This window comes from Bos grunniens, chromosome 4, assembly GCF_055505025.1.
Source record: "Bos grunniens cultivar Pamir isolate PY7600 chromosome 4, Bosgru_T2T1.0, whole genome shotgun sequence".
Taxonomy (NCBI): domain Eukaryota; kingdom Metazoa; phylum Chordata; class Mammalia; order Artiodactyla; family Bovidae; genus Bos; species Bos grunniens.
Window position 1 is genome coordinate 10818386 of NC_141168.1, and position 11473 is coordinate 10829858.

The window sequence follows — 11473 nt, forward strand, 5'->3', positions numbered from 1 at the left end:
ACAATTAAGTACAACCATAGAATTATAGCCTATATATATAAAAATAATGCTGTTGAAGGCAAAAATGAATATACATGAGCATCAGGAAAAATACATAAGCATATTCTCTCTGTCAACTCTGCTTAACAACAAAAAAAAAGAATATCCACTCTTTGGGTTAAGTATCATTTTTTTTGCATGAGCTGGTTATCTTTTTCTATAATCTGCCAGGTTGCAAATATTTTAGGGCCAGAAGATCTGTTAAAACTACTGAACCCTGTTGAAGCATGAAAGCAACCATAGGTAGTACACAAATAAATGGTTGTGGCTATGTTCCAATAAAGTTATAAAAATAGCCAGTGGACCAGATTCAGCCCACGGTGGTAGTTTGACCATTAATGATCAATATATTGATCAATTGTTCATTAATGTTATAAAAATATTGACAACATTAAATATATAATCAGAAATTCTAGGCTTATATAGTCTTATCAGGAGGCAAAATAAGTATGACTAAAGCTTTTTTTCTAATAAAAAGAAAGTTTTATATTAATATACATTATTTATATTAATGAAAATTTTTGAATACAAATTAAAAGATTTAAAAAGAATATTTATCTGAGTACTTTTAATTTTATTAACTTTATTGATTTCAGTTATTAATGGGCCATATCATTACATATTTAAAATGCTTTTTTTCTGTACTTTGAGATTTAAACAGTGGTTTCAAATACAGAATTCTTTAGTTTCCTTGTGTGTTTTTAAGATTAAGTGTTTCATCCTCTCAGTTTGTTCTCTACTTTTATCTTTTTATTAGTTAGAAATCATAACATATATTCTATAGTTGAAATTATACCCAGAGAATCCAAACAAAAAATGAAAATGAGGAATTAAACATATTTTTAAAGGACAAGAAATATATATCTATCTGATTTAGCCTTTGTCTTAGTACTATGAGCTATAATGAAATATAATTTCTTTCTCCTTCATAAAAATAAATGAGATAGACTAAAAATACCCATTTCTTTTAGATGATAAGATTAGCAAAGTGTGAAGAAATTGACTGTGCCATTTTTCATCTTCTTTCAGAATGATAAAGAATTATAATACGAAGTTTTCAAATTTTAAGACTATTTAGCAGTGGCAATAAGTTTACATAAGTTAAACATTTTCTTTTTTTTAATTAAAGATATTATTTTCACTCATGTCAACATGTCTATACCATCCCTAACAATCAATAGTGGAAATTAAGGATACATGCATGCTCAGTTGTGTTCCAGTCTTTGTGATTCCATGGACTGTAGTCCACAAATCTCTTCTGTCCATGGAAGTTTCTAGGCAAGAATAGTGGAGTGGATTGCCATTTCCTATGCCAGGGATCTTCCCAACCCAGGACTGAACCCTCGTCTTCTGTGTCTCCTGCATCGGCCTGCAGATTCTTTACCACTGTGCCACCTGATTTGCACATAATTAAAGGTCATGTTAGAGGATTATCAAACATCTTTCAAAGACAATTGTCATGGACAGAATTGTGTTCCCCCAAATTCACCTTGAATCCCTAACCCCACTGTGATGGCATCTGGAGAGGGGGCCTTTGGAAGATAAACTGGTCCTGATGAGATCATGAGGGTGGTGCTCTCATGAAGGTATTAACATGCTTTTAAAAGAAGGTCCCAGAAAGCTTACTTCTTCTCTCCCTTTCCCTCCCAGTTGTTTGGACAGAAAGAGAAGATAGATGTCTGCAAGTTAGGAAGAGAGTCATCAATGATGACTCAGATCTCTTGGCACTGTTATCTTGGACTTCCTATCCTCCAGAACTGTGAGAAAATAAATTTTTCTTATTTAAGTTTCTGGTATTTTGTTATGGCTGCCTTAGCAGATTAACACATCAATAATTTGGCTTCAATAAATAATTCCATAGACTATAAGTATATTTTGCTTGTATTCGGATCAAAATCCCTGAGCTTAAGTCAATGCTGTAATAACTTTCTTTAAGGAATTTACTTATATAAAATTTTAGTTATGTTTCTCTTAAATCCTCTGCCCGTTCCCTCCTTATTCAGCAGTACTCACTAGAGTTAGTGTGGTCCATCACCATGCTTTAGAAATAGCTAAAGTGCTACATTTTAGTCCTGAAGTTATTTTAGACAGCACATTGAAAATTCAAACCAAAAGCCTGAAGCAATTCTATTAGATTTTGAACACTTAAAATATCTTATTAGAGAGACTAGGGCAGAGAAATTCAACTAGAATTTTTCAGTAGTTCAACTATATCTATTTTTAGATGTATGGATTTTCAGGTGTCAATGTATTAAATCTCCTTGTACCAAAAATACCTATTATAGGCTAATGAAGATATGATTATTAAAATTTAACTTAATTGAATACTTTCATTTATCTATTTGGCATTTTCCATGTGTTCAAATATTGGTAAATGTTTAATTCAATGATTCTCATGTATTGTGAGTGTTCTGAACTGAAAACAGCATTTTGTTTATTTAGTATTATAAACTACCAATTAGAACATAATAAAAGAAGAAATGATAAAGAAAATATCAATGTGAAACTTACTGATATTGGATACAAAAATATCTTCAGCAGAACTTGAAGTTTTTCCAGAATTGGCATAGAATGATTATAAAGGTTTGAAAGCATTTCTTAACTTCCTAGCATTGTGAAAATGTCACCCAAAATAAAACAGAGGTGAAATTATTAATTTATCACTGGTTCTATATCATATGATATGTAATTTTAAAAAGATATGCCCACTAAATCTACATGTGTAATAAAGAGAAAAAATGACAAAGTCTCTTATTTCAAAGCTCTAAAATCTTAGAACTATGAATTTTAAAAAACTCAATAAAAATACTCAGAGAATTTATAAGACATGGTCTTTGCCCTTAGCTCCTTCTGTTCCATAAAAACTGAAAGTAAAACTTGTATGCATTTTATTATTCATAAAACAAGCCACTGTTGAATGCTTAGCAAATAGAATGACAAAGGGCAGGAAAAACATACTGTGAGAAAAGCAAGATCCACCCACGAACTCACCAAAGCAAACTCTGTGATTTTGGATAGATCTTCATTTCCACTGGATAAAAAAAAGAATACATGTTGGTAAGGCATTCAGAAAATACATCAGTGAAATAAACGTAGTAACAGATTTTGAGCTCAGAGATCTTTACTAGGGTTATTCTATTTTGATGAAAATAATATGTTGCTATTCAAAGTTCTATCTGTATTCTTTAATTTTTGATTTGGACATAACTTTAGACTTACAGAAAATTTTCAAAAATAAAATTCGAACAAAGAGCATCCATGTTTCCTTTCCCTAGATTTACCCATTTGCTGGCGTTTTACATCATTTGTTTATTGTTCTCAGTCTCTATTTACATACACACACACACACACACACATATATAATTTACACACATGCACACACACATTTTCCTGAATCCTTTGAGGAATGTTTCATATATCATGGCTTCTTACCCCTAAATACTTCAGTATTTCCTAAATATAGTGACGTTTTCATATAACCACAGTACAATTACAGTATTAACCTCAAAAGCCTTAAGATGAATATAACAACACATGAAAATATTTTAATTGAATTTATCATTCACACTCCAGTTTTGTCAGATAACACAATATTATTCTTTATAGATTTTTTTTTCCCAATACAGGACCCAGTCTAGAGTCAGTAATTGTATTTAGTTTTCACACCTCTTCTGATTTCCTTAATTTGGAATACTTACACAGGCTTTCTCAGTTTTTATGACATTAATCTATTGAAGAATTCAGCTGCCTTCTTCTTCGGTATTTGAGAGAAATATGTTCATTTTGTACTTATCTGGTATATACTTGTGGTTAAATTAGATGTCTTCATTCTGAGCAGTATTTATTGCCCAAGTGATGTGTCCTCAAGGTCATGAAATCCATCTGTTTCTTAGTATTGAAATTTTTTTGGTCACTTGAATAATTATCTTTATGTATAATTACTTTATTTTTCCTTGTAATTAGTAAGTAATCAATTGGGAAAAATTTTAAGACCATGCAGATATTCTGCTTCTCATTGAAAGTCTTCCCAGATCTAACATTCAATGATGGGTTTTGGCTGATCCAATCCCTACTATGAAGATGACAATGATTTCCCCACTTGATCTGCACCTACCCATTTTATAAGGTGGTGATCCCCCTTCTACTTAAGCAAAAGGCCTCCCTTCTCCTTTGTTTATGTCTCTTTGTATGCATGCAAACATGTATATATTCATTTGTCTACTCACTAGCAATATTAAATCACGTATTTCAGTTTTTTCAATGGCTTATAATTCATTATTGTACTTAATTTTAATAATATTCCAGTTTTGACTAATGTCAACCCCTTTTCACTGGCTTCTGCAGCCATATGAAATGATCCTGCTTTTTTTTCTTAAGCACTTTGAGACTTTCTGGAACAAGGAGATATTCCAGGCTCACCCTGTAACTAACTCTTTCTCAACCTTGGAAGCAGCCAATATATGAGGAATTCTCTTTTAAGAGGTCAGTTTGGCCAATCAGACTGAGTTTCAGGCCATTGTTAACATTTTTCTGACACTTTGCTCAAATGAAACCTTAGAGGTTAGTTAAAATGACAAATATTAATTGTGCATTTATTTATTATGTTCCAGGCATTGCAACTGGATTGATATAGAAACTGAATTTTATATATATATATATATATATATAAATTCAAATATGTAAGTGAAACAGGATTTTATATATATATGTATACACATACATAAAATTAACCTAAAAAGTAAGTGTTGCTATCACTATTCTACAATGATAAAATGATACCCTCTATAATTAATTAGTCCAAGTTCATTTAAGAAATAATTTCCAGAGCTAGGTCTGAGCTTACTTTTCTTTACCAGCAAATCAAGTCCTTAATCTATTTGTTACACCAAGTTCTAGTGCTATGGTGAAAGTGAAAATGCAGGTTGCTCAGTGGTGTCCGACTGTTTGTGACCCCATGGACCTTACAGTCCATGTAATTCTCCAGACCAGAATACTGGAATGAATAGCCTATCCCTTCTCCAGGAGATCTTTCCAATGAATCGAACTGGAGTCTCCTGTGTTGCAGGTGGATTCTTTACCAGCTGAGCTATCAGGTAACAATGTGTATTAAATGAAGCAGAGTGTAATCTAAAAGCAAAATTTAAGAGGATAAGACATGCAAGTTGCACTGGATTTATTGTGTTGGGCATTTTCCTGAGTAAGTCTGTGGTTTGTTTTATAAAATAGTCAATAGACTTGCAGTGGTAACATGAGTTATTTTCTTTAAGCAAATAGAAGACACATAATACTTACAAGTACTTTCCAATGATTATTGCTAGAAAGAAAAAAATGATGTTGAGTTAGAAGGAGCCTATCCAGAATACATTAGGGTAAACTTGTGTGGGTGTCCAATCCCCCTAAATATGGTTCTTACAAAACTCATGTGATATTTCAGCATTTTTTTTTTTAGTTTGACAGCATCTCTAACCTATTGTGGATTGATAGATGCTGACTTTTGCTCATGTGTGCTCCCCTTTTTATTGATCTATTATGCCAGAGTAATTTCTCTTTTTTTTTCTATTTTTTTCTTTTTCTTAAATGCAGACTTGATCACAAAATTTCTCTCTTAAAACTGTGCTATATGGAATATTAGGAGTTAAAAGTCTCAACTAACAGAAGTCCTGGGCACTTTCTACAAGGCTCAACTAGCCAGCTTTGCTTTCATCTGATGCATAATTGGTAATTACAGGTGAACTTCATCAGGAGGAAACCCTGAGTATACTACGGGAAAGCACGTGCTTTGGGTCACCATTTGTTAATAGAAGACAAACCGGGTTCCCTCAGTGGGCTTATTTAGTCTTTGAGATGTAGGATGGGTACGTTAAAATTTACCCTGCCTGCATCATAGAGCTTTTGCTGTGATGGAATGAGATAATTCACATGAAAACATTTTGGAAATTGTGAATCTTTAGGCAGACATAAAGAATTATTTTATTGTTTGTGGAATTATCATTGTTAATATCCAGGGCTAAAGAAAAAAGCCTCATCAAATGAATACACATAACAATCATTGCAGAATATTTACAAGTGTTGTATCTGGAGGTGAACAGTTCCATGCATTCCTCCTAAAATCCTTTTCTGTCTACCCTCAAAGCCCTCCTAGTACAAATACTGCCAAAAATCATTTGATAAACAAATTATTAGGAAATGACAATATTTTGTTCTGTGCCTGAAACAGTCTCATCTACCAACTGTTAGCAAGGAATACCAGCAATCGGTTTCACAAACATTTTCTTTCGGAAGGCCTCCCTGCAACATTTAATGATGATGAATTGCTTCCAACCGGGCAAATAAAAATGGTGATTGTGGACAATTTAATGAATAGAACCTTTGAAGATCTGATCTGCTGGCAGCTACTGCCAAAATTGCATTTAACATACTAAAAGGAAATTTCGCTTAGTCACCACAGCAAATCGACGTCTTTAAAAAAAAGAAGAAGCCTCTGACACAGGAAAGTCTTGAGAAACAAGCAGCCTATATATCTGACGAAGCAGTTGGAGGCAGAGGTGTCGAGCTGAAACTTAGTATATTAACCGGGCCCCGCAGGGCCACATCGGGGGTTAAGGTTGGAGTTGTTAGCGGGAGGCAGTTAGTGAAGTGTAGGCGCTAGGGTTGATTTGCAGAGCAATCAGATAAAGCAGAACACTGTCCTTTTAAACGGGGAAGACTTACCATTCAGACAAGGTCAAGTGGCTCTAGAACTGGGAAAGTGAGAAGAAAAAAAGAATCTGAGATGCAGGCAGAAGTTCCGGCGACAGTTTGTTAAGACTTCCGGAACAAAAGACCAGATCAAAGCTCTTAGCAAGAAGAAATCAGAATCCAACGGGGATTTTGTGTTATGGCACGGATATCTCCCAGCAAATACGGGCTTTGATACGGAAATAGCCATCTTTTGAGACACATTAAAAAAAAAAAAAAAAAAATCCCTCATTCCCAAGATAACATTTTTGTTTAAAAGTCTGGGCAATTTAATACTCATAGGATTGTGGAAGATCGAGATAAATTACATAGAATGCAAGAATTCATCAGAATCACTCCTCAAATTTCCTCAATATACCCCATTCTGCAAGAGCATAGCTCTAAACATCTAAATACTTAGACCAGCTAGGTGCCATGGCAAAGCACTGAGCATGATTCCAGAACAGTCATCCTTGCCCTAAATTGCTGGGTTAGGATTGTGTTTTTTTGACTTCAACTTTAGTTGAAACCACAAAACAAGTCTAATTAAAAAAAAAAAAAGTTGAAATGGGTTATTGACCTCTATATTAAAGAGACCCAAATCCTCTCCTCAGAATTCTGGAGTTGCAACTGAATCCCTGTCTAAGTTCTTTAGGAGTTTCAAAACATTTTTACCCGCTAAGGATACACACACATCCACTTTTGCAGCAATGCTGTGGTCTCCCTTCATGGTAAAGAGATAACAGGAGAGAGACATCTATAACAGGTAGGGTATATAATTCCTTAAAATGGTCTTAACATAAGGTTCTATCAGTGTGCAAATGGTATCTGAAAAGTATGTTATTTTCTGAGTTTAACCACAGGATTACTTGTGACAGCTTTCCATGTTGCTTGGTGGTAAAATATCCGCCTACCAATGCAGGTTTGATCTCTAGTCCTGGAAGACTGAAGATCCCCTGGAGAAGGAAATGGCAACCCACTCTAGTATTCTTGCCTGGAAAATTCCCATGGACGGAGGAACCTGGTGGACTACAGTCCATACACAGAGTTGGACACAACTGAGCGACTTCACTTTCACTTTTCACTTTGTGTCACTAAAGTATGAAAGTATATGACAGTATAACTTGATAAGCTAATGAAAATGTAAATTACCCAGAGATTGGTATGAAGGTCTGGTTATAGTTGAAAATCAAAGTTCTAGCAAATACCTCTCGTGATTCCAATAATGATCGGACTGTACTAGGGTCTTTAAATTTAATCCCCATGAAAATTAAAGCATCAGTCCCTTTCTTTAGAGCTTCACTCCATCTGGAAATTACTTCATGGAAATATTTTAATGTTAACCATTTCACATGCTAATTATGTATTTCTTGAATGCTTGTGATATACGAGATACTGTACCTTGTGAAGGAAGAAAAGAGACATGAAGTGCATAATCATTTTCCACAAAGCAGATTCTCAAAGTGAGCACTGTGGGCTGTCTGTATATAAATTGTGTCAGGTATTTTTATTTCAAAAAAATTCACAGTAACAACCCCCGCCCCATCCCCCACCCCCGTCCCTCTGCACAGAACCAATCACACAAGTCTGTCGTAAAGGATCCCAGATGTCTTCGATTTCTCAAGACCTATTCAGGTGATTGATTGTGACCCACTCTGAGCTTGAGAACCACCTGTTTGCTTAGATCGTTTGGCAGTAAGGTGCTGACTGCGCAGGTTAAATGAAGAGGAATGTTTAGAATCACCAAGGGCCAGAAGAGGTTTGTTGGCTTACTTCGGAGAAAGAAAATGGTAAGGATTAAGAATTAAAATTATCAATATGTTTGGATATCAAATGTGGAGTGAGAATGGCCAGAGGGGGAGAGTGTTAATGGGAGGGAAGAATCTATTTATGCTAACTCAGGTTTCTGGTCTGAGATCTGGGTTGGGATCCAAGGGTTCAGAAAAATGGGCATGTTTCTGGAAGCAAAACTGATAAAAGGTATGTATGAGTACATATTATTTATGGTCAGGAAGCAGGACTGAAGTCGCTGCTCAAAGAACTAATAAAATTAACTTTCTGGATCCTTTCAAATCCTAGGTGAACACGTGGACATATTCTTGTAAATGTCCCAAATTTGAGATTTAATTTTTTCTTATTTGTAAAGAGAATTCTCCCAGTTTTATAGGCTTCATGCGTCATAGACCTTCAGCGGAGAGCTGGGAAATAATTGTGTTGAAGGGTCCAATGCCTGAGTGACTTCCCACTAATGCTGTCATGTAGGAAATTTTACATATTTCTCTAAAAATTACAGATGATATTTTCTTATAAGCTGGCCATTCAAAAATAAGCAATATATTGATACAAACATTAAAATAATTATATTTTACTCCAAGATATTGTCAAATATATTATGCAGTGTGGTTTAGGTGTGTATTTAGAAATTAATTATTCATGGAATTATCTGTCAAGAAACTGATATTTACAGAAAAGCTCATTTATTTCCTTGTATCACAAGTGAATGAATATTAAATAAACTAGTTATTTTTTCTTTTGTCTGTCATTAAGCCCAAATTTGCTTAGCTCTAAATTGCAGAAGTTATTTAATTTATGGTAGTTGGTACATTTTAGTATATCTTAGTTTTTCATGATTGTAATACACTTTTGATCCTTTTAATGTGTACTTTTTATTTTTCAGTTTAAGCATCTTTATATTTGGTGGGATGGGATATAAATTATACATATATGTACTCACACATCCCCTTCACAAATGTTACAAACTAATTTTTAAATTTCATGTTGTTTAAATATAAATGGAAAAGGCTTATAAAAACACTTTTCTCATTAGTTATCATGATTCTCTACTTTAAATATTTAAAAATGTGTGCCCAGTATATACGTCTTCAGGAGACTAAAAATACATGGCCTCCTATTCACCACACTTTTTGCATTTGTCACTTCATTTAAAAGTATTTATAATTTTTGTCACCTTATGAATACATATTATAATTTAGATACTGTTTATTGATGACAAAGCATAAACACTGCTTTGGGGTAAAAATAATCACTGAGTATAATTTTGGGTAATAGGAGGTTCTTTCTAGACTATCTGGTTGGAAATATAATGGATGAAATTAATACTGCAAGTACAAGTATCTTGAAAATTAGAGGAATATAGGATGATATACAGGAGAAGGCAATGGCACCCCACTCCAGTACTTTTGCCTGGAGAATCCCAGGGATGGAGGAGCCTGGTGGGCTGCAGTCCATGGGGTCTCTGAGTTGGACACGACTGAACGACTTCACTTTCACTTTTCACTTTCATGCACTGGAGAAGGAAATGGCAACCCACTCCAGTGTTCTTGCCCGGAGGATCCCAGGGACGGGGGAGCCTGGTGGGCTGCCGTCTATGGGGTCACACAGAGTCGGACACAACTGAAGTGACTTAGCAGCAGGATGATATACATTTTTTTCTGGGGAATATTCACAACACTAAAAATAATCTTATAAATCAGTTTTAAGAAAAATAGCTTGCCTTTGCTAACTGCACATCCTGTACACATGAATGTTGAACACCAGACCAAAGATCCTCCAGTTGCAGTGTTACTTCCCATGTTTAATAGCAGTCATCCAAGCGGTCATCCAAGCTGTCATCCAATAGCAGTTTGGTGTCCATGTCAATACATACATAATGATTATGCCATTGAGTCATTTTCCTAACATTATACAACCCATATCTTAGCAGTTTTTTCTTTCTTTTTTTTTTAATGTCAGAAAAGTCCATCCCCAGGCAGGTTTCAGCATGAATGTTTCTGTGTGTCATAATCCAAAAGTGTCCCAAGGTCCTTAGAAGCCAGCCATAAAACTGAGTCTGGAGACACTGAGCAGAAAGCAGCTTGGCAGCTACATCCAAAGTGACAAAATCTATACAGCAAGACTGTAAATAGGAGGTTTAAGGAGAATGCATTTCATATGATGTGCGCTGTAGACATCGTCACCCATAAGCAGCAGGACATCTGAGGCAACTCTTCCAGATCTGATCCTGCAGAACTGCTATGTAAGTTGATTTCTCAGTCTCTTTCAAAGAGTCCAGACAGTCGTGGGGTAGCTCCAATGTACTGCACACCGCAGAAATTCTGAACCAAAAGGTGCCTTGAGAGAGAGAGGGAGAACATTGGTGTTTTTGGTGTTTAACAAGTAACTCTCAGTTCAGGATCAAAAGCCTCACTTTGTTTTTCTCTGCTAAATAAGGGATCCTCTTACTATAAAGACAAAGTTAGCCTGGGGACTTTTGCTTTCCTAGCAAACTCTGAGTGACTTTATAAAATGTCTCACATCAACTCTGCACATAGTCGAGGGTGGGAAATGAAAGAGCAACAGGGAATCACAATGAAATGCAGTAAGTGCTGCCACAGATTTGAGCAAAGAGATCGACAGACCACCAGGCTGGCTGTAGGTGATAGACAAGACGCCCAGGGATAAAGTTACAGTTGGCTTTTAAGGATGAATGCAGTGAACATGGCAAGGAGCTAGAGGACTTTGGAGTACAGCCTGTATTAAAACAGCAGTCATCAGTCTGCTAAGACTCCTTTATGAAAACGGTTTTAGATGCCTAACTGAAATTGTGGTGCTAGAAAGATTCTTGAGACTCGCTTGAACGACAAGGAAATCAAACCAGTCAATCCAAAAGGATTTCAACCCTGAATATTCATTGGAAGGGACTGATGCTAAAGCTGAA

At 35.2% G+C, this 11473-nt stretch overlaps 1 long non-coding RNA gene across 1 annotated transcript; it reads right to left on the bottom strand.

Moving 5' to 3' along the window:
• Positions 1–625: 625 nt before the first annotated feature.
• LOC147373535 (uncharacterized) lies at positions 626–7388 on the bottom strand. The gene is made up of 3 exons (XR_015163051.1): positions 6751–7388; positions 3031–3070; positions 626–1434 (listed from the first exon to the last, which is right to left on the bottom strand). It is a non-coding gene; the product is annotated as an uncharacterized LOC147373535 (long non-coding RNA).
• Between the last annotated feature and the right edge of the window lie 4085 nt (positions 7389–11473).